Here is a 26,666-nt window from a genome sequence, read left to right as displayed (position 1 = left end):
TTGACTGAAATTCAGTTGGAGACTTAATGAGTTTTCTTTGCACCTGAGCACAGGGAATATGAACCAGCAAGAGGCAAAACTAATTTGTGATGATGTCAGATGTGTGGCTTCTAAGAACTCCTTCCACCTCCCAGCCTGCCTGTGGAATTCCAGGGAAGAGAAAAGCATCTGCATGAACAGATCTCCTATGTGCTGTCGAAGATTCGGGGGTGGTGGGTGGGGTGGGATTTCCATGTTCTTCCTGTTTTGATACTTTTAAAACCAATTTCCATGAAATTTGTGTTTGATCCACTGGTGGACCTCACCTGTGCAATGTGGCTCTCTAGAAAATGAGCACATCAATGTACCACTTACCCTGGATAACTGCTGCTTTGTTCAACGCAATTTTGTTAACTGTACCAGAAGAGACTGAAATAATTGTCATGTGTATTTGTGATAGAGTATTACAGGTAATAGACAGTACATGCCATGACTACGACTGAAACATAAAAAGTAAAAAATTCTCCTTTTCATGTGTTCTCATTTTTTCAACTATTTGGAAATATATAATCCATGCATATCTTCTAGCACTCAGCCCCACAAGGAAAAAAATGTGATTTAACAGCATTTAAGCTTCTGAGAGTTAAATGGATTTGGCTACTGATTCCTTACCAGCATTAGCTGGCTTAGTAGAAATGTATTTTGTTAATTTGGCTGACAACGAGGCTGACAGTCTAACAGCATTACCACCAAAAGCAGCTTTGGTTTTTGCCCTTAATGAGAATTTTCATACCATAGCAGCTTGGATTTGCCAGGGAGTCATGCTTTAAAGGGATTATGCTGAAGATGATAAAAGTGGAGCCCTCCTGGAACAAGATTAGATATTCATTTTAGGAATACAGGCCTGCGTCCCTACTGGCCGAGATGCTTGAATGTTTGAGGATTCCTGTCACACTCTAAGTTGCTGTGAAAGTGTAGAGCAGCTAAAGAAAAATCCTAGAAAAGGCTGAATGGGAGTTGGCGTGAACAACTGTAAATGGGACCCAACCTTTCCCATTTTAGAAAATCTGAACAAGTCTAAGAGCTGGAAGTAGAATGTTAGAATCCTCTGAACACCTAAAAGACGAGAAGATGGCAAAAGTGCTGTTTAATGAATTAAAGAAGATAAAATCAGGAAACAGAGTTGAGGATGGCGTTAGTGCAGGGCTGAAGAGGCCTTGGTTCTCCAGGCTGGCGGAAGCGGAGTATCAGGTGGCCGAGATGCGGCCCAAGGCAGCCTCATGGGGCCGAGGCTATTGTGTGGGTCTGGGCAGCCCTCCAGCCCATGCTCAACCAAGGGGCCTGGCTGCACCCGCTGAAGAAGAGCGCCTCCTACAAATCAAAATCATTTGAAATATTTCATAATTAGGAAAAAATGGTTTCTTTCTTTCTTTCTTTCTTTCTTTCTTTTTTTTTTTTTTTTTTTTGAAAAAATGGTTTCTAAAGAGCACTGCCTCTGTGGAAGGGATCTGGAATAAGGCCAATAATAAAATTAACAGGACCTCGGTGTGAGCCACTGACCTCTGTGGCAGTATTGGCTGTGTCATCAGCTCCTTCCTCAACAGAAAACCTGAGCCCATTCGCAGGAGAGAATGTAGGGATCTCCCCCGGCTGCCAGTCAGCTGACATGTTCAGATGCTGTTAATCATAAATGGGAGAGGTCCTGCTAACCAGCAACCCCTGCCCAACACGCACCATGTTTGCATATTCAAAAGGTGACATCATATCAAGCCTCAAGGTGCTCACCATTCATTTGGAAAAGATAAGGCTAAGACACACATGGACGGTATTTGAGAATACTTATTAAGCAATAAGTAGCCAGCTGCTGGATTCCAGAGTCGAGTTTAATCCCATTTCAGCCATTTAGAAGCCTGCACAAGAGCTTCGGTGGGCATAATTCCAAGTGGGAAAAGGCATGAACATTGCCAAATACATGCCTTAACAGCGTTTGCCTAAAATGGAAATGTCCTTAATGCTCCTACTGATTAAAAGAGGAGATTGAGAGCAACACAAATACCCATCACCTGGGTCTTCTTATATAAATATGATGCATTCTGGTTTTTTGTTTTAAACTGGAGAATGAGGAAGCTTGCTTTGTGCTGATATGGAAAAATCTCTACATCATTCAGTGTCCAAACAGGAGAGTAGGAGCCATTCTCCATATTTCAAGCAGAAAAGGATGCAGTGGAGGACATTGGTGAAAAAACAGCCAGGAGGGCTATGGAGCATAAAAGAGGGGGGCTCTTGTCCAAAGATGGAAGCTGCCAACTGTCCCTTGGCTGGATTAAAGGACTGAACACTCACTGCTGATGTGGCTAAAACCACCCCCCAGGTTGCTGGATCCTGTAGTGGGGGAAATGACTAATTTCTTCCTCCCATACTGGAATCTACCATCAGTGCCTCCCATTTGGAAGAATCTAACATGAAATTGGTCACATAAGCAAGTCTGGGAAAGGGAATGGTGGGTCCCTAAGATGAACTTGGACCCAACTGCCAAGAGACAATCTGGTACATTTGCTACTCAGATCCACACATTTCACTGTACCCATTCAACAACGACATCGTGCTTCTACCTAACAGAATGCAACTATATTCCTCATACAGATGAGTGCAGGCTCACTCTCTCCCCAAAAGAGGGGGACACATAGCGGGACCATGTGAAGAGGCAGCCTCAGCCACTGTATTCACCTCTGTGTGATGTCAGCTCTTCTTCTCGGTTTCATCACCACGGCATCCCGGATATTCTGTAATCTAAAGGCCACACTGTAAGGTTAACCACCACCAACACTCGATGCTACACATAACAAGCAAAGAAGAAAATATGTGTAGCCACCACAGTTCTTGTCAAAACTAGTTGATGGTGATAATAGTTGAGTAATAATTCACAATGAGCTTCTTCCAATATCCATTCCAGGTTCTCTTTGCCTTGAGCCTAAACCTTAGCTTTTGGGTTTTTTACCTAGCAGGATGACTTCAATCTTCATTTCTGAAAGGCCTGAGTTTATAGTAGACTGGCGAGTTGCAATATTATTCCAGCAACTTTTAGCACATTGAAGGGCTAAGAAGCACCCAGGAGAATTTCCTGGGCTCCAGACACAGTCTTTCCTGCCACCACTGTGTCACAGCAACCTAATTCCTCTGAGTAATTCTGACCAATCACCCCAGCCAGAACAGTAACCCTCTTCTTTGCCTGTCAATTCAGTGGCGTGAGAAATTTGAACCGTGCAGATGGCACTATCAACTTCCTGTTCAGTGGAACAATTGTATGTCCCTTGAGAAACCACTGTCTCCTTAGAAGCAAAACCTATAAGCCAGCTGATCGATGCTTCAAAGAAGGCAGGTGAACAATCTGAGTGATGTTCTGCATGTGACATCATGCAGATTCCTTTGACTCCCAGATCCATGTATCTGGACCATAAGAGACACAACACCACTTTTTCATTGCTGATTCAAAGCCTAATCCACATTCTGCAAGAACGTCACCCAAATTGCGGAGAGGTATCTCCCAATGGTGCCATTTTTGAAACTTCAAAGATTTATTCCTTTCCTTTATAATGATAGCTACCTTTGGGTGATGGAATATATGGTAAACCAATAAGTCCCAGGGGCATGAGCCCTATTCTATACTTCTTTTGCCATAATATCAGTTCCTTGGTAATAAGCAATGTTGTGCAGGACATGATGTCATGAAATAAAACATTCCGAAAGTTCACAGATGGTGGGACTGATAAAAGCACTGCAGGCAAGGGATGGGCAGCACAGTTAGACATAGTGTCCACTCCAGTAAGGACAAAACCATGCCCTCCATAATGGGAAGAGTTCCATGTAATAAACTTGCTACCAGGTGGCTCACTGGTCCCCCTGGGGAATGATGCCACACCAGGGCTCCCTACTGGTCTCTGCTGTCAGCAGTGACAGGCATTCCACAGTGACAGTAGCCAGATCTGCCTAGGAGAGGGAAAGTCCATACCGTTGAGCCCACGAGTAGCTTCCATCCCTACCGCAACAGCCATGTGCTACATGAGCCTATTGGACAAGCCTCAGGTGGCCGGGAAAAGGGCCGACTGACATCCACACAATGGACCATCCCATCCAGTTGATTACTGAGAGCCTTCTCAGTAGATGTCCCATGGTAGCATTCACACAAGACAGTGGCCATATGGGGAGGTCCATCTGCAAACCTCTGCCTCAACTCCCTTGTCACCCATATGCCAATCAAACCATTAGTCACCCATGAATTATGTAAATCTCAACCTCTGGCCATGTCTCCATCCAGACAAAATGGACAACTGCTGTGTTGGCCTTGAGAGAACTTCCCTTACCACATTCCTGATGTGAGCTATAATGTTTCAACAGTCCACATCTACCTGGTGCCTTCAAATTGCAAGGGACCATCTGTGAACTTGCCCCAAATGTTCTCTTCCTCTGTCAATTGTCAATTGCAAAGGGACATAGGTGTGCTCTGTGTGAGAATCAAAATGCAGCAAAAGGAGACACCTTGGGAGTCTGAGATACCTGCTCATGAGACTTACTTGTGTCTTCAGGACTCCCTCGACCCCTATCTGGTATATGCTATTTACAGTGGATGATGGATTGCTCCTGTACACGCCCAGCCTTATGGCCTGCTAGATCAGTATATTAATTATCTACTGCCATGTAAAAAATTACTCCCAAAACTTAGCAACACCCATTTGTTATCTCACGTGGTTTCTGGGAGTCAGGCTACACCAGGAGGATCTGGCTCAGGATCTCTCATGAGGCTGAGGTCAAGCTGCCAGCCATTGAGGGAGTCACCTCCAGCTTAACTAGCCATGCTGTAGACCAGTGGTTCTCAAATGGGGGTGATTTTGCTCCTCCAAGGATATTAGACATTTTTGGTCTACAACTGAGGAGGAGGATAGTGGAGCTGCTAAAATCTAGTGGGTAAAGGCCAGAGATGCTGCTAAACATTCTATAATCCTTGGGATAGCTTCCCACATCTAAGAATTATCTGTTCCCAGGGATTCCTGGGTGGCTCAGCAGTTTAGCACCTGCCTTCGGCCCAGGGCGTGATCCTGGAGTCCCGGGATCGAGTCCCACATCGGGCTCCCTGCATGGAGCCTGCTTGTCTCTCTGCCTCTCTCTCTCTCTGTCTCACATGAATGAATAGACAAAATCTTAAAAAAAAAAAATTATCTGTTCCCAAAATGTCAAGAGTGCTGAGGTTAAGAAACCCCATTAGTGAGTCTTCTTTTGCCCTGGTCCCAACACAGAAGTGGCAGCCGTCTATATAACACAAACCATTGCCCTGAACTGTACTCTCAAAAAGTATATATGTTATCTCAAAAATCAAAAGAGGCACAAAACATGGTAGCTCTTTCTCGGTGGTAGGTGGTGCAAGTATAGCAATTTGCCTTTCTCTTTGGAAAGGAAATGTCAAATTTCCCAGACTACTGGACCCCCAGAAACTCCACTGGGGAGCAAGCCTTTGATTTTCCTTGGGGTTTATCTCCCACCCTCTGGCATACATATGTCTTACTCAGGTATCTAGGATCTGTGCTACATCCTGCTCATCATGGTGTCAATAACATAATATATCAGCATGCTGCTCTGGGGAATATCAGGATGATCAAGGCGCCTGCAGACCAGATCTTGTCAGAGGGCAGAAGAGTCACGTAGGCCTGAGGTAGGACAGTGAGGGTGTTTTGCTGATCCTGCTAGTTGAAAGCAAACTCCAGCTGGTGATCTTTGCTAATTTGGTAATGAGGGGAAAAAAGCATCTGCCAGAGCAACAGCTGTGCACAAAGTGCCAGGAGCACTGTTGTGTCACCCAATAAAGAGACTACATCCGGTCCAGTACCCGAATAATTTTACAAGAACCCACAGTCATTCCCCAACAACTGTCTCACTTCTGCTCATGTCACACAAATGAGTTACATGAGGGAATGGTCAAATGCCATGCTGGTCAAGTGCTAGATGGGAATACTGACCTCTGCAATCCCCCCAGGGATATATATAGCTCTCAGTTTACTCCGATGTAGAAAGAGCAAATTCGGAGAAGCTTCTGCGAGGCTAGGGCTGCTATCCCAAGGCTCACTACTCAGGTTAGGGAATCAAAGCGGGGGTTCTTTGAGTTGCCGGTACCTATTACAACTATATTCAGGAGTGGGAAAATAACCATATGGGGGCCAATGGACCAATTGGAACTCCGCAATGCAAGCACAGGCCAAAATTTCATTTATCCCCAGATTATTGCAAGTGCCATCCGCCCCCAGTGTCCAGAGGCTTTTGGGGCCCCTGGAGGTCAGTACTGCCTTAGAGCCAATGTCCAGAAATTCCTTCAAGGTCTGGCTATTCCCCTCCCCTCAGTCTACCGTCACCCCCATGAATGGCCACAGGTCTTTTGGGAAAGGCATAAAGAAATATTTATGCTAGAAGCTCATAGCAATATTATCCAGATCCTTCTTAAGGCTTCTAGGCCCCTTCTTCATCTATGGTTAGACTTCTCAAAACCGAGCTTGCATCAAAGCCAGCTGAAGCACTTGCCAAAACAGACTGCTGGACACACCTGCAGAGTACGTGTGTCAGTAGGGCTGGGGAGGGCCTGAAAACCTGCATTTATCACACATACCCAGGTGATGCTGCTGCTGCCACTCCTTGGCCACAGTCTGAGAATCAGTGACCTGAGGATTTCTATGTCTTTGAATAGATTCAGGTCTGGGACTAGGGTGAAATGCTATGACTCTCTATCAAACAACTCAGGTTTCTGTGCACTAGACCTAGAGATTTTCCAATAACATAAAATAAAGTAATTCTTAGTAGACTGCCCAGATATTCTGGTTCTTGGGCCACCAAGAACAGTTAGCCAACATCAAAGACTCCTGGGTGCTAAAATACTCTGCTTGTTGCTTCAGGCACTATGCCCATTATAATAGTATCACCTATCTTGCTTTGACTTAAGGGCTGCCATTTGGCTCTGCCCCTGCAGAAGGCTGTCATCCACCGAAGTCAAGCAGTCTGTTTTAATGAAAACATCTTTTCCCATTGGTGGGTCTCTTAAGAACCCTTGAACAAGAAAGAAAGTTCAAAACATCTGCCACCGTGCTTGACCATGATAATATCAATCAAGAAAGACCTTTCCCATTGCTACCATTCTGTCTCCCCAAATTCCATCCTAGAGGAACCAGAACCTACCATGACCTACCATGGTTAGCATGGTAGGGTATGGGGTAGAAGCACTGCATGAGCAAAAAGAGAGGAAACTGATCCCAGCCCCATCTGTACTGAAGGCTTCTCTCTTGCCTAAGGTACGGATAAGGAGACTTATCTGCAAAACAAGGTTTTCATCTTTACATGGAATTTAATTACTAAAATAAGAGTACGTTGTATGACTTGAAGTGACTGGAGTTTCATTTATATGACTTTAAGAGTGACCAGAGAATTCAGGGATCTGCCTGAGTTTTGATCCAAGCGATGGCAAAGAAATATTCATTGAGGGGCGCCTGGGTGGCTCAGTCAGTTGAACATCCACCTCTTGATTTCATCTCATGTCATGGTCTCGAGGTTGTGGGCTCAAACTCCATGTCAGGCTCCACACTCAGTGCAGAGTCTGCTTATCCCTCTCCCTCTGCTCTTCTCCTCACTCGCACACTCTTTCTCTCAAATAAATAAATCTTTTTTTTTTTTTTTTAAGAAATACCCATGGAGTGGCTTATAAAAGACACTGGGATATATAAGTAATGTTGCTTCGTAGTTGGACCCTCTAAGACCTGCTTGTTCAATGTACTGGCTAAAATGCCAAATAATGTGGAAATACACAGAGATGGTTATATCTTCATAGAGAAGGCAGGAGATAAAACAGCATGCTCCCAGACATAGCCAAGGCTTCCCAGATCCCCCAAAGGACCACAGAGACAGGCTGCTGTGGATGGCACCACCATGAGCAATGAGGATTCTATCATGGCCTAGAAGCACATCCATGGGCTTTTATACCCTTCTGGCCCTCCCTCACCTTTGATTATCCCAGAAACTCTGCTAATGTGCCTACACATTCAGGGAGTGTTAACCAGGAGACTGAGTGAAATGAATGGCAATTTCACGGGAGTATCCTACAGGAGGCTCAGGTTTTAGATCTGCTTGAGTTTCATTCCTGAATGTCCCCAAACCATTTACTGGAAAGTATATCATTTCTTTTCTTTTTGGTAAATGATAAAGTGTTTTAAATAAAGCATTCCAATATATAGATAAGTCTATTTCTGGATTCTGTTCTCTTCCTTAGATGCATCAGCCTATACCTGTACTGGCACCAGAATAGCAAGAAGGCCAGTGGGACTGCAGCAAAGCATGAGGAGAAAGAGAAGAAGAATGGGAGAGCTCAGAGAGGAATGTTCTCAAGGGTGGAAGGAGATTCACATTTGGCCTTTAAACTCTGAGTGAGCAACTGCAGGGTTTTGAGCAGAGGGTGAAATGATCTGATAGGTGTTAGCAGGATGATTCTGGCTGCTGTGTGGTTCCATGGAGGACAGGCTGTGGGGTGCATGAGTGGAAGCAGGAAGTTACTGAAATAGTCCAGGTGAGAGATGATAGCTTCTTGTACTAGGGTGCTGGAGGTGGGAGGGGTGAGAATGTGAGAATCTGGGTATATTCTGAGGGTGGAGCCAGCAAGGTTTCCTAATGAATGGGTTCTGAAGTGTGAACAAAAGAGTGAGGTCGAGAATGATTCCAAGGTTCTTGTCTGAGTAACTGGAAGGATGGAGTGACTATTGCCTAAAATGAGATACAGTGTGGGAGGAATGGGTTTTAGGGAAAAGACCAAATTTTAGATATGTTTTATTTGGAAGATCTCTGATATTCAAGGAAAGATGTCAAGAGAAAGTTCAATACACAAGGCTTGTGTTCAGAAGAGAGATCCAAGCCAGGGAATATCTGGGGTCTCTTAGATAGACACAGTATCTAAGGCTGGGTGGTTAGATTAGATCACCAAAGGAGGGGGCCCAGTCAGGGTTGAGATCCAAAGACTGGGACCTGGCACACCCCAACATCAAGAGGTCATAGAGATGGAAAGAAACTGCAAGGAGAGTGAGAAAAAATGGTTTATACTCTTGGAAGAGAGTATGGTATCACTGAAGCCAAGAGAAGACAGTGGCCCAAGAAAAATGGTTGGATCAGCTCTACCACAGGCTACTGACAAAAGCTGTAGCAGAGCAAGATGAAGACCAAGAATTCACCACTGGATGCAGCAGTGGTCATTGGTAATTTGCCAAGGGCAGTTCTGGAAAGGGTAGGGCTGAAAGTCCTAACTGGAGAAGATTCAAGACAAAAAGGAAGACAAGTATTAAGAGACAGTCACTGTAGACATTATTTTTCTAGTAGTTTCACTGCAAAGGGAGACAGACAAATGGGTTAGTGAGGGAAAGGGAGGTGGAGTCAATAAATAGCTTTTTTATTTTAGGATGCAAGAAATGAAGGCAAGTTCAGACTCCAGTTGGAATGATCCAGTAGAGAGGAGACACTGATGATGTAAGAGAGAAAGGAAAAATTGCTAAAGCGATATATGGGCACCCATCCAGGCAGAAAGGGCACTCTTACACTGCATACTGATTCAAGGTTTTCAGAGGGAAATTTGGTATTATATACTGAAATTACAGACGCATGCATTCTTGAACATAGCATTTTTACTTCCAAGATTCGATTCTGTAGATATGCCACCATCTATGTGCAAAGACATATCTACCTATTATTTATTAGAACACTATATATAATACCAAAATCCTAAAAAAAAAAAAATCTTGAATGTATATGGGTAGTGGATGGTTAAATCCATACCTGAAAAACCACGGAGCACTGGAAATGAGGTTGATGTCGACATTCTGTTCCAGAAAGTCTCCAAAATTACATAAGTGAAAGATATCAAAGGACAGAAAAGTACATGGTATGCTCCCACCTGTGAAAAAAAAAAGCAAGGAATAAGTTGATACACAGAGTTATATATAAAATGTGTGTATGTACATAGAACATTTCTGAAAGGATTTACTTTCCACTGGATATCCCTTTTCTGAACTTTCCACTATTTTTAGGAGGTGTATTTATACTTTTCATTAAAGATTAATACAAAAAGAAAAATATCTTTGCTAGAAAGAAAACCAGAAAATTCAACAATTCTGGCTGTGCATTATTGTATTAACATAGTGGACATTTTCTTATACAACATTTAAGGGAGAAAAGTCATTCTCTTCTAGGCTGTTTCAGAAAGTAGTCTTCTAAATTGATTTTTACTGAACCTGCAATGTCTTTATTCAATAATTTGCAACACTGGAACATAAATTTTCATTATGAATACCCAAGGTAAAAGATCTTTAGTTTCAAAGTGCATTTCTGTTGGGTACACAATAGGCATCCAATAAAAACTTGTTGGGTTGAATCAGATCACTAATTAGATGAATGTCAACACTAAGCATGTGGGAAATGGAATTTAAATACAAAGCACTGAGGTTCTCTTCTCTGTAGGTTTGTAGGTATGTATGCGTGTATGTGTACTTACTGTAAATTAGCAACTGTTCTCTTTATTTTCAGTTTACTACATAGAATAGAATGCAGTATGAATTAAACCAGAAAGCTATACTTTTTGAGACTTTTTTTATTTATTCATGAGAGAGAAAGAGAGAGAGGGAGAGAGAGAAAGAGAAAAAGAGAGAGAGAGAGAGAGAGAGAGAGAGAGAGAGAGAGAGAGAGAGAGATTGAGAGGCAAAGACAGAAGCAGGCTCCATACAAGGAGCCCGATGTGAGACTCGATCCTGGGACTCCGGGATCACGCCCTGAACCAAAGGCAGACACTCAATTGCTGAGGACCCAGGTGTCCCCAGAAAGCCATCTTGATACAATTTAGCAAACTATTTAATCCTATTAACAATGAAGAAGTTATCAAGTAGGGGTGGAAAAGAAAATGAAGGGAAGACCACTCTCCAGAAGCAGAAATTATTCCTGAGATTGAAGTCTTAAAATGCACCTATACTGACTTAAGAAGGTGTTTTAAACATAAAGGTACTTGAATTAATAGTTCTTAAATATAAAGAAGGATACCCATTAGGTACTTCTGAACCGGGGAAAGTGGAAATTCATCATTTTAAGTGTCTGTCAGCGCGGAATCTCTTGTTTAGTACTTTCATGAGCCACATTCATATTGAAGACCACATCGAAGCTCTTGACAGATGACAAGACCTTGAACTGCCTTCTGAAATATCAAGTAAGACTGCATTCCTTTCTACGTTTTTAGTAGTAAGCATACTTATCGTAATCGAATCTTTTGAAAACTAGCACTCTATGCTACATAATGGCATCATATATAATAATCCTCTCATTTCTCAACCTTAAGCATTAGGGATTCTGTGCTATTTATTTAAGCTTGTGTGTTTTTTCTTTCCCCGGTTTCCTGAATTATTTATTAGTTACACAATACTCTTGCTCTGTGCTAAGTGCCGCTTCTCTCTCCTTTTGCAGCTGGAACACAAGTACATATTCTATTTCATTATCAATTTAAAGCTCACCTGAAGCTAAGGAAGTAATCATTCATTGTGACGGAATTGCTAGGATGGTTGTATATTTTCAAAAACATTAAGATTTTGTTTTTAATATTGGGTCTACTTGCTGCTTTTTTGGTTTGCTAATAGACAATGATATATAGGCTATCCATAAAATCTTCACACTGCAAAGCAATTCTTTGCAGGCAAGATCCACACCTTTACAGGCTCCCAAGAAGAAAAAAGGTGAAACTTGGTTCACTGACAAAACGTTCATCTTGAATTCAAACAGGAACTGACTGATGGAGCATTCCCCTACCTGTATGCAAGTCTATGCAAGGTGCTGTAGACCAGTATTTTTCAAACTTTATAGTGCATAAGAATCAACGGGGGATATTGTTACCATGAAGAGGCAGATTCATGGATCTGGGATGGAACCAGAGATTCTGCATTTTTAAGAAGGTCCTAAGTGATGCTGCTGCTGCTGGTCCCTAGACCTCATCTTGAACAGGAAGGCACAGAGCAATGGTCACCAAACCTGATTGCACAGTATGGGGGAACCCAGAAAAAATACAGATGCCCAGGTCCCAATTCTGTATCAGAACCTCTGGAGATGAAATTCAAGCCCTGTTAATTTTTTTAATGTTTCCCAAGTGCTTATGCACTGAATGTATTTCCCCAAATTCCTTTGTTGAAACCCTCATTCCTAACATGATGGTATTTGGAGATAAAGCCTTTGGGAGGTAATTAGATTTTTTAAAGATTTATTTACTTTTTCATGAGAGACACAGGCTGAGAGAGAGGCAGAGACACAGGCAGAGGGAGAAGCAGGCTCCATTCAGGGAGCACAATGTGGGACTCGATCCTGGATCCCGGGACCATGACCTGAGCTGAAGGCAGGTGCCCAACCGCTGAGCCACCCAGGCAATTAGATTTAAATGATGTCATGAGTTGGGACCCTCACGATAGGATGGGTATCCTTATAAGAAGAGACACCAGAGGGGTGCCTGGGTAACTCAGTTGGTTAAGTGTCTACCCTCTGCTCAGGTCATGAGCCCAGGGTCCTGGGATTGAGCCCCATGTTGCGTTCCTTGCTCAGAGGAGAAATATGCTTCTCTCTCTCCCTCTGACCCTCTGTACCCCCCCAACTTGTGCTCTCTCTCTTCCAAATAAATAAATAAAGTATTTTTACGAAAGAAGAAAAAGAAGAGACACCAGAGAGCTTACTCTTTCTCTTTCATCCAGTTGAGACACAGTTAGAGGGTGGCCACCTACAAGCCAGGAAGAGGAACTCAAATATGCTAACACCCTGATCTCAGACTTCCAGCCTCCAAAATTATGAGAAAATAAATCTCTGTTGTTTAAGCCACCTACTCTATGGCATTTTGTTAAGGCGGCCCAAGCTAAGACACGGGGAGAATCTAACATTATGCAGCGGAGATTGACGACTGTTGTTGTAAAGAATATTAAAGTGGCATAATCATAACTCTGTTGTAAGAGGCTTATAACTTATGGAGGAGCTAAGACTGGAGCCTATAAAAGTCACAGGTACTCAAGTGTAAGCCTGGGCCAGAGAGGTAGAGTATTAAGAGCCCCAGAACAAGAGTGCAACCAGGGTGGGGATGATGAAGGAAGAAAGCCGTCACTTCCTAAAGAGTTCTACTGAGGACCAAATTTTTAAAGATTTTACATATTGTAAATATGTACAATACAATATACATTATACAATAAAAGACTGCACAGATAATAAGCATTCAGTTACGACTTTGATCACCATATATACTCAATGTAATCATTACTTAAATCAAAATATAGAACACTGCCATCACCCCAGAAAGTTCCCTGGAACACTGTCCAGCCAATTTCCAGCATTCATAGAGGCAACCACCATTTCGATTTCTATCACTGTAAGTTAGCATGATTTGTTTTAGAATTTCACATAAATGGAACATTTTTGTATCTGGCTTCTTTTCGTCAACATAATTATTTTGGGATTTATCTACTTTATTACATGTATCCATACATGTAATATCTTCTTATGGCTGAAAGATATCCCATGGCATAGATAGGACAATTTGTCCATCTATATAAATGTTGCTAGACATTTCAGTTGTTTCCGGTTTAGGGTTATTAGAAATAAAACTACTATAGAATAGTCTTCCTAATGTCTTCTTTTAAAAAAAAAGCATTTTAATTTTTCTTGGGTAAATACATAGAGGTGATATTTCTGAGCTATGGGATAAATATATGTTTAACTTTATAAACAAATTGCCAAACAGCTCTCCAAAATGAATGAATCATTTTATGTTTCCACCAGCGATGTACAAGAGTTCTGGTTACTCCATATTCTCGCCTTAGCATTGCCAGTATTTTAGATCTTTACTTTTTTAAAGTTCACTCATCTGTGTGGTAAGACCGAGACTTTTGAGAAGCAATGTAGCAAAGTAGTTAAGAGTACTGAGTCCTTGGAGAATAATCTAGAAATATAAAGAGAATTATTGATGTAATAACCTTTTGAACAAGCAAGTCCATTTCTAGGAATCTACCTACATTTATATCTACTCAAGTACAAGAGAAAATGTACAACTTTATTCCATGCAGTATTGTTTACAATTAAAAAAGGTCATTAGGAATGCAAGGATCCAGTAATCGGGAACTAGTTGAAATAAACTACAGTGCACCGACACAATGGAGTTCTAAGAAGTTCTAAAGAAAGGATGAGAAAGGATTGTAGGTACTGATATAGAGACATCTCTAGAATATACCATTAAGTGGAAAAAATTTTCAAAAGCAAGAAGTATGTATACAAAGAAAGAGGAGTTAAAATAAGACTATATATCTACACACATACATATATCATATGTGCAAAAAAACGTACAAACGGACATATAAATAAGGAACTAATAAAATATGGTCATGTGTAGAAGGAAAGAAAAACTAAGCAGAGAGAGCAGGGGTAGAAATAAGACTTTTCCTAAATATTTTCTCATATACTTTTGATTTTGAATTACATAAATGTATTGCCATTAAAAATTACAAGTAAGGTATTCAGTTGAAATAAATTTACCCCATTTCATCAAATTCTTAAAAAATTTACAACTAAAAAACCCCTAAAGTTGGAAAGCAAACCTAAACATATATCAAATTGACAACATGAGCACACAGAAAAATTGTAGAAAGAAACAGATTCAGTGAAAATCTGGGAGACTTTAATGCTTCTCAAAAAGAGACAGGCAGAAATCAGTGGTCATCACCGAGGTGGTTATTAACAAAGTCCTCCCTTTGAGAACTGACAAAAGAAGAAGCACTTGTCCTGCTGCCCCTGCCTAAAATGCTTTTCAGGGTAACCAAATGGATCTACTTCATTAGGGAAAACTCTTCTTCACTAATGAGTGGCTGCTGATTAATGTAGGAGAAATGTTAACATTAGAAAAATCATAATTTTGTGATTTCTAAAGAATGTTAATTTAGTCAAGGGCTATCAAATGGAATGGGCCATGCAGTGAATGGCTGAGGGGGAATGGCACATCTGTATGGTGATGACGTAACTCCATACCAAAAACTGTCAGGTCACGAGGGAAATCATAGCAGTGTCTAGCAGCCAGCTCTGGGGACCATCACACAACCCAGAGGACAATCTGGGTTCCAGTGATATTAAAACCAGATGGCATGTGCCTCCTGAAGAAATGCCATGTAAACCATACAATGGCACTCAAAATGTATTCTAGATAAAATTTATTAACATAAATCAATCAAACTCTTAGATGTAACTTCTGGTTTAGAGGAAATACAGGGGACAGAGGAGCAGGGTAAGTGACAACATGAGGAAATAATCAAACATTGAGTAGGAAAATTAACAGATGAAGAAAAGGACTGTTTTAGATTTAAGACACCTAAGGGACATACAAACTGGATAAAATGCAGGCTCTGGACCTAAACCCTGATTTGAACAAACTAGCTTTGGGGAAATAGTTATGTGATAATTAGGATAATTTCAATATGATCAAGGGATAGGATGCTATGGACACTTACTGGCAGGGAAAGAGAAAGACTATGAAAAGAAAACTATTTCCAACATTATGATCTTGTTTTAGTAAAAAAGACATATATGTATAAAAATATGGAAATACATGTAATAAAAGATTACCACTTAACAGTCTTGGGGTGGTGAGTATATCAATTATTTATGGTCACACAAATTACCAAAAACTTGGTGGATTAAAACTATAAAAAATTATTATCTCAAAGTTCTTTAACTCAGAAGCCCAACATGGGTGTCATAGAGCTAAGATCAAGGTGCTAGCAGGGCCACATTCCTTTCTAGAGGTTCTGGGGGAGAATTTATTTCCTTGTGTTTCCCAGCTTCTAGAGGCTGCCTGCATTGCTTGGCTCATGGCTGCTTCCTCCACTTCCTCCTTCATTAGCAGATCATGCCCTTCTCACCCTACATCACGCTGAACTTCTCTTCGGCATCCTTCTTCCATTTGTTAGGACCCATGTACACCAGGCCACCAGAATAACACCAGGACACTCTCCCATCTCAAGGTCACCTGATTAGCAATCTTAATTCCATCTGCAACCTAAATTCGCCTTTGCCTTGTACCTTAACATATTTGCAATTTCTGGGATTAGGACATAGATATTTTGGAGGGGCCACTATGCAGCCTTCCACAATGGAAACATGGTGTTTCTTTTCTTGTTGTTGCTCATCTGTATTTTCTGGCTTTCTACAATGCTCATATATGGCTTCTGTAATAACAAAAGGCTATTCTTCATTTAAAAATAAGTATAGTGCTGAGGGAGGAAGCAATACTGTAAGCAGTAATATTACAAAGATCATGAATAAACACCTACAGCAGGAATGCATAAACCATACGGCCTAATAGGTGTTGGTGCCTTGGAAAATTTCCACTGACAGGATCATATTTAAAAATGCTATAGTTCAAATAATGTGTATGAAAGGGCAGATGCTACATTCTGGAAAATGTTATGTATCAAGAGAAAAAAATGACTCTAGGGATGACAAGGACACCATGGTCAAAGAGACATGTGAAAAGTATGAATAACAATATTCATAAAATGTGAGTTCAAGTCCCAGCTCTGTCACTAACTAGCTGTGTGACCTGTGCCCGTTATTTAATCTCTCTTTGCCTCCACTGCATTATCCGAAAGAGGAGACTTTTCTCTTGGGGTTGTTGGAGGATTGAGCGATTTACTACTTGTACAGGGCTTAGAACTGTGCCTGGCACATGACAAGGACCCTATAGACACTAGTCAGTAATGGTTATGGTTCTGGCAGGTGTTTGTGGCCACCTGTTTCAGACGGAAAACCACTTCTGGAATTTTACTTAAGCTGGTACTTATGTTCCATCACTTTGGGGAATCATAAGAGTCATGCACTGATTATCAACGAGGTTCTTACACTCAAGGATACTAGAGTAATTAGCCTGAGGGTTTCACTACTGGAATTTTCGCCAAATGGCTAGGTTCCCAGGAAACACCCCAGTGGCATTAGCACAGTGGCTAAATAATATTTTTGAAGCATCAACAGCTCTTATGCCCAGAATTGCCAATATGCCAAATGGTGCTTATAACTATGGGGTTCTAACATTTGTATCGTGATGGAGAGAAAAGTCTAATAATTTGCTACTTTGACAATGTGGGGGCAAAGCAAGCAAGTTTTCTGGGGCTGTGAGAGACTGGAGACAACTTCAGTATATATCATGCATCAGGACTCTTCAAGACTGAGACGTGGCATAGAGCCCAGGCTGACCAAAGAACTCCTCCTTTTCTCTCCCTGATAATCTTTCACCTGCATAGGGGCTACTACTGACAAGAACAACCATCTGAGCAAGCACTGCTTGTATTACAACCGCACTTTATAAAGCACGATGCCCAAAGTGGTCAAGAGATTCACCATGTTCTAACGGACGGCAGAGCTGGCCCAGAACCTAGGCACATCCATATAGTTATCCGAGGAGAACCTGGGTGCCAAAGACTGAGTGCTCTGGGCTCAGGCAGCCTGGAATAGAGTGAGGAAACCATGAAAAGTTAGGAACAGAACCTACACGGAAAGGTAGAAGAACAGTTACTGGGATCCTTGGGTGGCGCAGCGGTTTGGCGCCTGCCTTTGGCCCAGGGCGCGATCCTGGAGACCCGGGATCTAGTCCCACGTCGGGCTCCCGGTGCATGGAGCCTGCTTCTCCCTCTGCCTGTGTCTCTGCCTCTCTCTCTCTCTCTCTGTGACTATCATAAATAAATAAAAATTAAAAAAAAAAAAGAACAGTTACTTGGAGTGTGCTCTCCTCCTCTACTTTTTGGCTCAACCTAATATTTTTTAGAGACTCACAATTTAAGAAAAGCCCCTGTTGATGTCACAAAGGATGTCAAAATCTGTGCATAAGGCACGGTCCTGCCCTGGAGGGCCACAGATTCTCACAGAGAAGACATGCATGAAGTCGAAATGTTAGCAAGAATCCTGATTTCATAACGCTGGTAGTCACTAAGTACTTTCCCATATAGTTCCCAAAACTCATACATCGGGCAAGTATGATTTGTCCCTTTTTATAAATAAGACAATGAACCACCGACCAAAGACACTGACATGGTTCAAGGTCAGAGACCTAGCAAGTGGACTCTGTCTTCTGCTCACCTCATACACATCACACGGGTAGTTTAGGACAAATGTTTTGCTTTTTGATGACATCTGCAAATGCTTTGGGGGTTTTTACACAGTATACAATACATTGTTTGATTATCCAGGATTATTTCCATTACCAAGATCGATGTTTTTTAAAAGCATTTAAAATGCTTTTAAATGTTTTTTAAAAGGTTTATAAGAAAAACCATTTGTAACAAAGGAAGGAAGAGGGACATTGTCAGGGCAATGGGGAAAGCAAGACTGAATATGTTATCATGTACACTTTTAGCAAAGATTTTTAACTGCAAAAACAAATGTTCATTGAAGAAAATTTTGATCATAAAGTGGAATGAGAAAAATATCTGTTCTCCTACCAACCAGAGAAAAGCCATGTTCAGCAACCTCTCATTCCCCAAATTTTTTAAGATCATACATACTATAAAACTTGACGACTGATATTAAGCCTCTGAAAATTCTTTACCTCTAAATATCTTTAAGTGATGAAAAAAAAAAAAAACACTTTTCTTTTTCAGCCTAAGGTGTGTTAGAGCAGACAATGAAGAAGATGCTCAAAACATTCACATTGGCTGTGTTCTCAATTATATTTCGGAAATTAAATAGGGAGGCACAGGGAGCTGGAGGAGTGTCCTACGTACCCATTAGCTTTCTACCAGCAGAAATATTTGATCCTGCCTCCAGCAAGGCTCCAGTGCGGTGGCTGAAACCTTTGATCTTGCGTCCCACTCCAGCATATGGTGCTACTAAGCATAATCAAAGTGCAAATCTTTATAGAAAATTACAGAGACTCTGAGAAGGGGATGGTATTCTTTTACTTTAATTTCCTTCCCTGCCATATTCCTGGTCTTAAGGAAAAAGCATTTGGTCTTTTGATGAAATCTGCAAACACTTTGAGGGTATTTACACCGTGTATACAGTCAATTATTGGACTGTTCGAGATTATTTCCATTGCTGAGATTGATAGACTGTTTCTTGCCAGGATAGCGCCACAGTTTTCAGTGGCGTGGGTATGAAATTGCCTCCCTTATTTTGGCCTTACATTGTGACATTAGAATAAGGAGACACTGCAGCTCTGGGGCAGATGGGGGGCTGGGGCTTGCCACATGTGCATCCAGGCTTTGATTAAAAAAAAAAAAATCACTGATAACAGACAGGAAGAGTGACTCATCCTTGAAGTCAATACTCTTTTTTTTTTTAAGATTTTATTTATCTATTCATGAGAGACACAGAGAGAGTGGCAGAGACACAGACAAAGGGAGAAGCAGGATCCCGTGAGGGACTCCATCCCAGGACCCCCCAGGATCACAACCTGAGCCAAAGGCAGATGCTCAACCACTGAACCACCCAGGAGTCCTGAAGTTGATACTCTTCAAGAGGTGCCCCCCCCACAAAAATTTTTAAGCCATTAATAATAACAATTCAGATCAAGTTGTGAGAAGCTTTTTATGAGTTATGAATTAAATGAGTTATGAATTAAATTCCCTTCAAATATATCTGTGGGTCCACTGAGGAGAGGGGGAGACAATTTCTGAATTATAAATGGAAAACAAAACCCAAGTTTTGTGAAATGTTGAATGAAGACTTTGCCCTCTCATCAATGTTCTGTTGTTAAGACTGGAGCCCAGACAAACTTGTAATTTGAAAGAACTTGAACCCAGGAAGGCTCTGTGTGTTGTTTCTCGTGGTTACTGATTATATTGTGCCTAAGCCTTAAGCTGATGGCTTTTAATAATGCAGTTATTAAAGAAACAAAAAGATGGATGTCTAAAGCACTGTTCAAAAACTCTAATCAAGTACAGGCAGGTCTACTTTCAGCTGATGGGCACTGGCATGCTGAGCTGGTTGTTCACGGCATCCGTCTGTCCGGAACTGGGGCAGTGCCAAACCCGGCTGGCTGGTGCTCTTACTGTACCAACTGCGAAGATTTTGAATATCACTCTCAACTGGCTTCATGAGTTGTACCTATAGGCGTGTATCAACAGGGAGCCTAGCAAGGTCCAACCATAAAAATTCGAGGTCAGAAGCCAATGGCTTAGGTTGTGGTCTGCACTCTATTATTATAGTGCTGGATCATTCCAGAAGTTAGCTAACTTCTCTAGTTTCTAGCACCCTCTCCTCCAAACTGGGATATGAAAAATGCTCACCTCATTGCCTCATGAGACCGATGTTGAGGTTAAAGCCAGATATTCAATTTGTTCTTTAAAATTTTGTTTTTAAAGTATTTTTTATTAATTTCAAAGTAACACATAATGATTGGACCTCATTTAGGAAAAGCCAAAAAACAGAATGCAAGCAATCATTCATTTTCTCACCATGTAAAGACAACTATTAACATTTTAAAATTTTTTCTTCTAGATTTTTTTTTGTGAAAATTCTTTGACAAGTCAGCGACAGCTGTTGAGTACCACCAAAGTGGAATAAAATAAGGGTGTTTGTTGTCTTTCCAGCTGGGTGGGGATATAAATCGCTAAATAAATGTTATTACTGTAGTGCGAAGAAACCCAAATAAAAGAATATTGGAAAGTTGTACCATAAAATACAATTATAGGTCTGGTTCCTTGAGATGGCAAATATTTTAGTATTTAGGAATAAGAAACACTTTTATACCTAAAGCATTTCCTTAGGCTACTGACTGAATTCTAAGAGGGGACATCATTGTATTACTGCTATAAAATTTCAGTTTACACAAAAACAAACTCTGTGCTGCAACTATAAACAGTATGTGGATTTGCCTTATTTCTTAAGTTCTTACACTCAGCCAGCAACTTTTTCTTTTAACTTGCCAAAAGTGCCTGCAGTTCACTATCATTCTGGTAGCGAGGCAATTTGCTTATACACGTCCATTTCAAATACTCAGGCATCTTTGAATGGATGGTTAAGGATGTTCCTTGGGCCTAAAATCCAGTGTATTGGAAGCAGTCACTTGTCAACGGCCTTCAACACAGACAGTATTATGTGGGCTGATACTTCCTACAAAGGTTTCAGTTATTCCTTTCTTCTCAAAACATAATTGCTATTACAGCAAATTGTGCTCGTCGTGTTTATCTATGATGGCACCAGCATCCTGGATTATTGTCCATATAACATTGAACTCAGCTCAGGATGCTGAGCTCTCAGAAGGAATGGAAAGAGGTCACACTCACCTTTCCTTTTTTTTTTTTTTTTAGGTTTTGTTTATTTATTTGAGAGAGAGATAGTGTGAGAGAACATGAATGGGGGTGCAGAGAAAGAAGGAGAAGCAGACCCCCTGGCTGACAAGGGTGCCCGATGTAGGGCTCCATCCCAGGAACCCAGGATTGTGACCTGAGCCAAAGGCAGATGCTTAACCAACTGATCCACCCAGGCACCCTTCCCTGATCTTTCTTTTCCTGGGCTTCTAGCAGAGGAGACATGGAAAGGTCTGAATAAGCCCTTCAGATCTCTCCTTCAGTAATAATACCTTAAAAAAAAAACCAAACCCTGGGAATGTGTTATATAAAGATTCCTAGGCCCTATTCTGGAGGTTCTGAATCAGTCTATCAGGGTGAGCCTAGGATCCGGTATCTTTAGTAAGCTCCTCAGTTTCCTCTCTATAAAATGGGTTGACAATAGCTCCTACCACCTCACAGGGTAGTTGTAGAGATAAATGAGTTACTTTATGCAGAGTGCTCACACCACTGCCTGGCACTCAGCTAGCACGATGTAAGTGCCAGTCATCATTACTGATATTATCATAATACAACCAGCCAATCATAAGCAGGTGTTTGCAAAATACTGTCGATTAGTTTTCTCAAACTTAAGTGTGCGTAAAAATCATCTGATGGCTTATAAATGCAGATGTTAGGACTTTGTCCCCAGAGATTCTGATTTAGTAAGGCCGGTACCTAGCCAGGAATCCACATTCCTATTGCATAAGGGGTGGGGGCGGGGGGAACATGGAGAATCAGCAAATATATTGTAACCCACTGGTCTTCTTATTCACATTCCTAATCCTGGAGGCAAAAAACCTGACTCCCAGACTGGGAGTAAGATGAGGCTCATTCAGACAGAGAAAGAGAGTTTTGGGGGTCGGGTTTGGTAACATGAACCAACAGGGATTCTTGGTTTCCTACTTCATCTGTGTCAGGGGCCACACTGCCTCTCTTGGACTGGCGTACAGGGGTGAGGAAACAGCTGCCTTCTCTGCAGGCTGTCCTGAGTGAGCTCCAGGAGGCTGCTCCAGCAGAACTTGGCAGATCCACCTCTCCCCGCGGCAGGGAGCTTGAGCTCTCCTCCCCCTAACCTTTCCTGCCCCAGAGCAGCCAACTCACACCAGGTCCAGGAGCTACTGAAGACACGGCCTGGAATCCTTCTTGCCTCTCCAGTTCAAGTTCAAGGGAACCACAGGTTGCTTGGGAAGAAAGCATTGTACATCCTTGGCAAGCCCAAGAAGATTCCAGGCCCAGGCAAGAACATCCAAGAACCCCTTGCACCATATATATGTGTCATGGAACCAGCCCAGACTTGCTTGTGCTTCTGACCTCTGCAACTATCCCCCAATGCGCTTGAGATTTAAAGGGCAAGCTTACCAAAAGTGCAACAGCAAAGCTCTTGTTTCTCTGGTGAACAGCATTCGCTTCTGGATTTCCATGTGTGATTATCCAAATTATACATTTAAGCATAATCAATACATGAATCTCCCGGAATATGATCAAGCCTGGATCCATCCGTAAACAAAGACATTACATAGTTAAGAGACAGGCACTTAAATGGAGACAACAGCATCCTTGCTCTTACTAAAAATTATTGCTTCTTATAGAAAATTAGGTATAGGCTATGTTATAACAAAGTAGAATTTACTTTTTAAAAAATGCTTTCCTTCAAACTCCTATAATTTGCCTCCTTTTTCTTTCTAAATCAAAGTATATGTACTTTTTCCTCCTAAAATGCTACACACGTGGACAAGCCTGTCGCTAATATTTGAGAAGCCCAGGATTAGAGAGTGAGAGAAGATCCCTGGTCCCTGGCTCCTCCTCTCAGCTCCGGCTCCTGAATTACCAGGAGTCTCGCAGTGGCCTCCCGGGCATACCATGGGAAATTGCAGCTCACACCTCCAGATTCTTTTTTGCACAGCTGCCTTTTGGCCTTCCCTTGGCCCTAGGCATAATCAACCGCCAAGAGGACAGATGGATAAAAGGTCTTCACAGACTGAGGCAGTTGAGTAAGAAATTCCAGGGTCCTAGGAACCAAGCAGGAGTAGGGCTGTGGGCTGTGGGTGGGCACATACCTTCGGAAGCCTGAAATCCTGCTCTTCTGAGATGGACACACCAGAGGAGGACTGGAACAAAGTTCTCTCAAGTGCAGGGGCCCAGAAGAGGGGGCCAGGCAGCCCTGGTCCAAGAGTGGTGCTATAGATCTAGTACCTACACGATGCTTCTGTATATCGTACATAAATGAATACGTTGGTCTGGATGTTCTATCAACACATATTCCACACAAACCACAGTCACAGCAAGGTTCTAGAAGGCAAGAACTAGACAGATAACATGTTCTTTGTATAGCACCTACTTTATTTAGCAGAGATACCTTTTGACGTTGCAGTGCAAATATGATTTTTGTCCACTGCCTGCAGAAATCCTTAAAGGGGAATAAGGGAATATTTATTGGAAAATCATTGTATGAGCAAGGTTGTGTGATACCGTGGAAAACTACAGATGTCAAAAAATTCTCATCTACAAGGACAGAAGATCTAGAGCTTCCTAGCAGACTCTCTTGCACATGTCTGCAGGCTTCCAGCACTTTCCTCCTCTGGACACCTTCCTCACGCTCTCAGGCCAGGCCACGTGTCCCCCTCAGGGCTTCCACGGCTCCATCCCTCAGCACTTAATCAGCTGGTGATGCAGTGTGTCCTTGCTCATCAGCCTCCCGACTGAGCCGTTAAGCCCTGGGGTCTGGCATCGAATCCTATCAGAGACCACATTCCCATCACTCATCCTGGGATTGGTCACTTGCTAGATTCTCACTAAAACCTACCCGCCAGACCACCAGCATTCAGAGCAAATGCAGTTTTGGCATTGCTATTATAGCTCTTCACTACCAGGGCACCTAAGGTGCTGCTGAATTCAAGCAAAATACTGTTTTAGCTCCTGGAAGAGAGATGGCCTGAAAAATAAATCGAACACCTGAACGTGTAGCATTACAGAAATGGAGACCACTGGGGGCACAGAGGAATATCACATTAATGTACTCTGAAGGATGTAAATGTCATTGATTTGTAAAGTTGACCTCAAGTTACATGCCTTTGCAAATGGAAGCCCTGGTTAAAAAGACAGTAATCACACTACTTCAGAAAGAATTCATCTGCACGCACACACACATAGGTGGTATCGCGTCATCTGTAGATCTCAAAGTCTTAATCTCGCTGAAACTGGGTGAGGGTGCCTAGCAAAACCCATGAGAAGCTTTTTATACTCATTTGAAGTATGGCACACTGTATCTATTTTAAGCAAAGTTAACTATAGGAGGCAGATGGATTACTTCAAGGAAATGGAATGTTATGGGAAAGCAATTGTCTTTTGACATAAACCGCATATGATGTTATTTCTACCTGCAATCCAGCACCAACTGGTAGAAATGTTCAACTCGGGGCAATACTACTACCAAAGACAGTCAAAACGTCAAAAAACGCTGAAAAATACCGAACATCGGCAGGGGCCTGATGACTTTGTAAATCTTACATAGCGGCATCTTATGATTAGGGCCAACTATAGAGGTCCTATGGAACGCTGCCTGCTGTCCCCGCTCTGCAAGTTTTCTGCAGGCTCAGGAGGAGGGGAGGCTGATGCTAAGGGATGGGTCTGATCTCGGCTCCGCCGTCTCTCTTCCATGTTACACGTCTCTCAGCTCCCAACCTCTTCTCTGCTCAGATGGCTTTTTGTGTGTCCTCACACTACAGGCTCACAGCTCCATCCCAGGTATATCCAGTGGTTCAATTTGAAAGCCAGTAGCTTCTTAGTCTTCTCTCCTCTGAAAAACAAAACAAAACAAAACAAAAAACGAGATAACTTCTGTTGCCAGCAAGGACTGAGCATCCTCCTAAGAGCTCCTGGGACCTGGATCAGGCCAGCTCATGCTACACTGGCTGGGTTTCACCCTCTAGAGCAGCCATTCCTTTGTAAAGAGGACTGCAGTCAAGAACTAAAAAGGTTTTCGAAGTTTCTCACCATGAGAACTAAAAACCAAACTACCTTTTATCTTGTGAAGACAGATACTTGATTTCCCACATTCATCCTTTATTAGAAAACTCAAAGCACATCACAAGCAAACGTGAGGCTGTTCACTGTGCCCCAAACAGGCATTTTGCTACTGACTGGCCATTAGTTCTCCACCACCCATCTTCCTGGAGCCCGGTACTTGCTTTCCCGTAAGTCTTTCTCAACCATGCAGCCAAGAATCTCATCTTTCCTGCGATTCAGAACGCGTCTCTATCACCCGCCTACATAAATTGCTAAATGAGACGATCAATCACTGTCCATCACTAGAATTACTAAAACTCACCTTGTATCTCAGCAGCTGTCTCCTACTACCACCTTAGATTATGACTTCACCTTTCCACGACTTGCCCTCCGCACTAGACAGTCAGCCTTTTGAGGTGAGGATATGTCTCCCTTAATTTTTCACAGTGTGGGTCCTTAAGATTACATTTTCTGAACCCCTTGGTGGGGAGGGGAGAGAAGGGGCCTTTATTTTTAGCAACACCCCTCGCATAAACAAATTCTACAAAACAGAGACTCCTCGCCCATCTTCATTTTCAGCAGGGGCTGCCCTCAAAGGAGTCAGTGCCAAATGCTCCATTCTATATTGATAAGTGGTGAGACTCCCCCACTAAGCCAGGCCTGAGAACTCCTGGGCCTAAAGACTTTGAAGATCACCACAAGCCCAGGCAGTGGGGAGGGTGAGGCTCCAAGGCAGCAGTTCCCTGAGGGTCTGTGAAGGTGACTTTTATATATGTGCACATGTGCAGAGCCTACCCCAAGGGCTGTAAGCCTGGAGGAGGAGTAATGGGACTAAATCACGAAAATCTGACAGAGACACCTTCACGGCGGTAGAACCAGTTCTGAGATTCTCCAGGCGCTTACCTACAGCAGAGGCCAAGCGAGTGCTCAGTTCCAGATCCCTAAATGGGACGATGCCTCTCCTGGGCCACCTACCTGGCTACCTGTGCAGCCTGGTCAGACACCTAAACACCCGACATTCAGAAGGGGCTGACCTGGCCTCTTCCGACGGGGGTCCACCGACAGCTCCTTGCAGACAACCTAACGCTGCCCTAAACTTTTTTTTGCAGAAAGGTTTGCATGCTCCGTGCTGCCTGGATTTCCCGCAAGGTGACACCTGGAAGAGCCAGTGACTTCTAACGAAAAAGAGGAGCGGCGCTCCTGGTGCTCCGAAATGCCTGGTGTACTGATCTAAAATAAATTTAAAAAAAAAAAAAAAAAAAAAAAAGGTCTCTGTCTGCAAATTCCGTTTGCTAGCCCGGT

General features: G+C 42.4%; 1 long non-coding RNA gene across 2 annotated transcripts; it reads right to left on the bottom strand.

Annotated features, from left to right (window-relative positions):
• Positions 1 to 1,111: 1,111 nt before the first annotated feature.
• On the bottom strand, positions 1,112 to 26,392 carry LOC119876975. 2 transcript variants are annotated; one of them, XR_005369628.1, is made up of 7 exons: positions 26,268 to 26,392; positions 23,716 to 25,155; positions 23,417 to 23,565; positions 22,719 to 22,846; positions 9,823 to 9,940; positions 2,707 to 2,769; positions 1,112 to 1,350 (listed from the first exon to the last, which is right to left on the bottom strand). It is a non-coding gene; the product is annotated as an uncharacterized LOC119876975 (long non-coding RNA). The 2 variants fall into 2 exon arrangements; XR_005369629.1 differs by lacking the exon at positions 26,268 to 26,392 and adding an exon at positions 25,687 to 26,194.
• Positions 26,393 to 26,666: the final 274 nt, after the last annotated feature.

The sequence above is a fragment of the Canis lupus genome, chromosome 14 (genome assembly GCF_011100685.1).
Source record: "Canis lupus familiaris isolate Mischka breed German Shepherd chromosome 14, alternate assembly UU_Cfam_GSD_1.0, whole genome shotgun sequence".
Lineage (NCBI taxonomy): Eukaryota > Metazoa > Chordata > Mammalia > Carnivora > Canidae > Canis > Canis lupus.
Note: the sequence above shows the minus strand (reverse complement) of the source record. Positions and strands in the feature narration are given on the sequence as shown.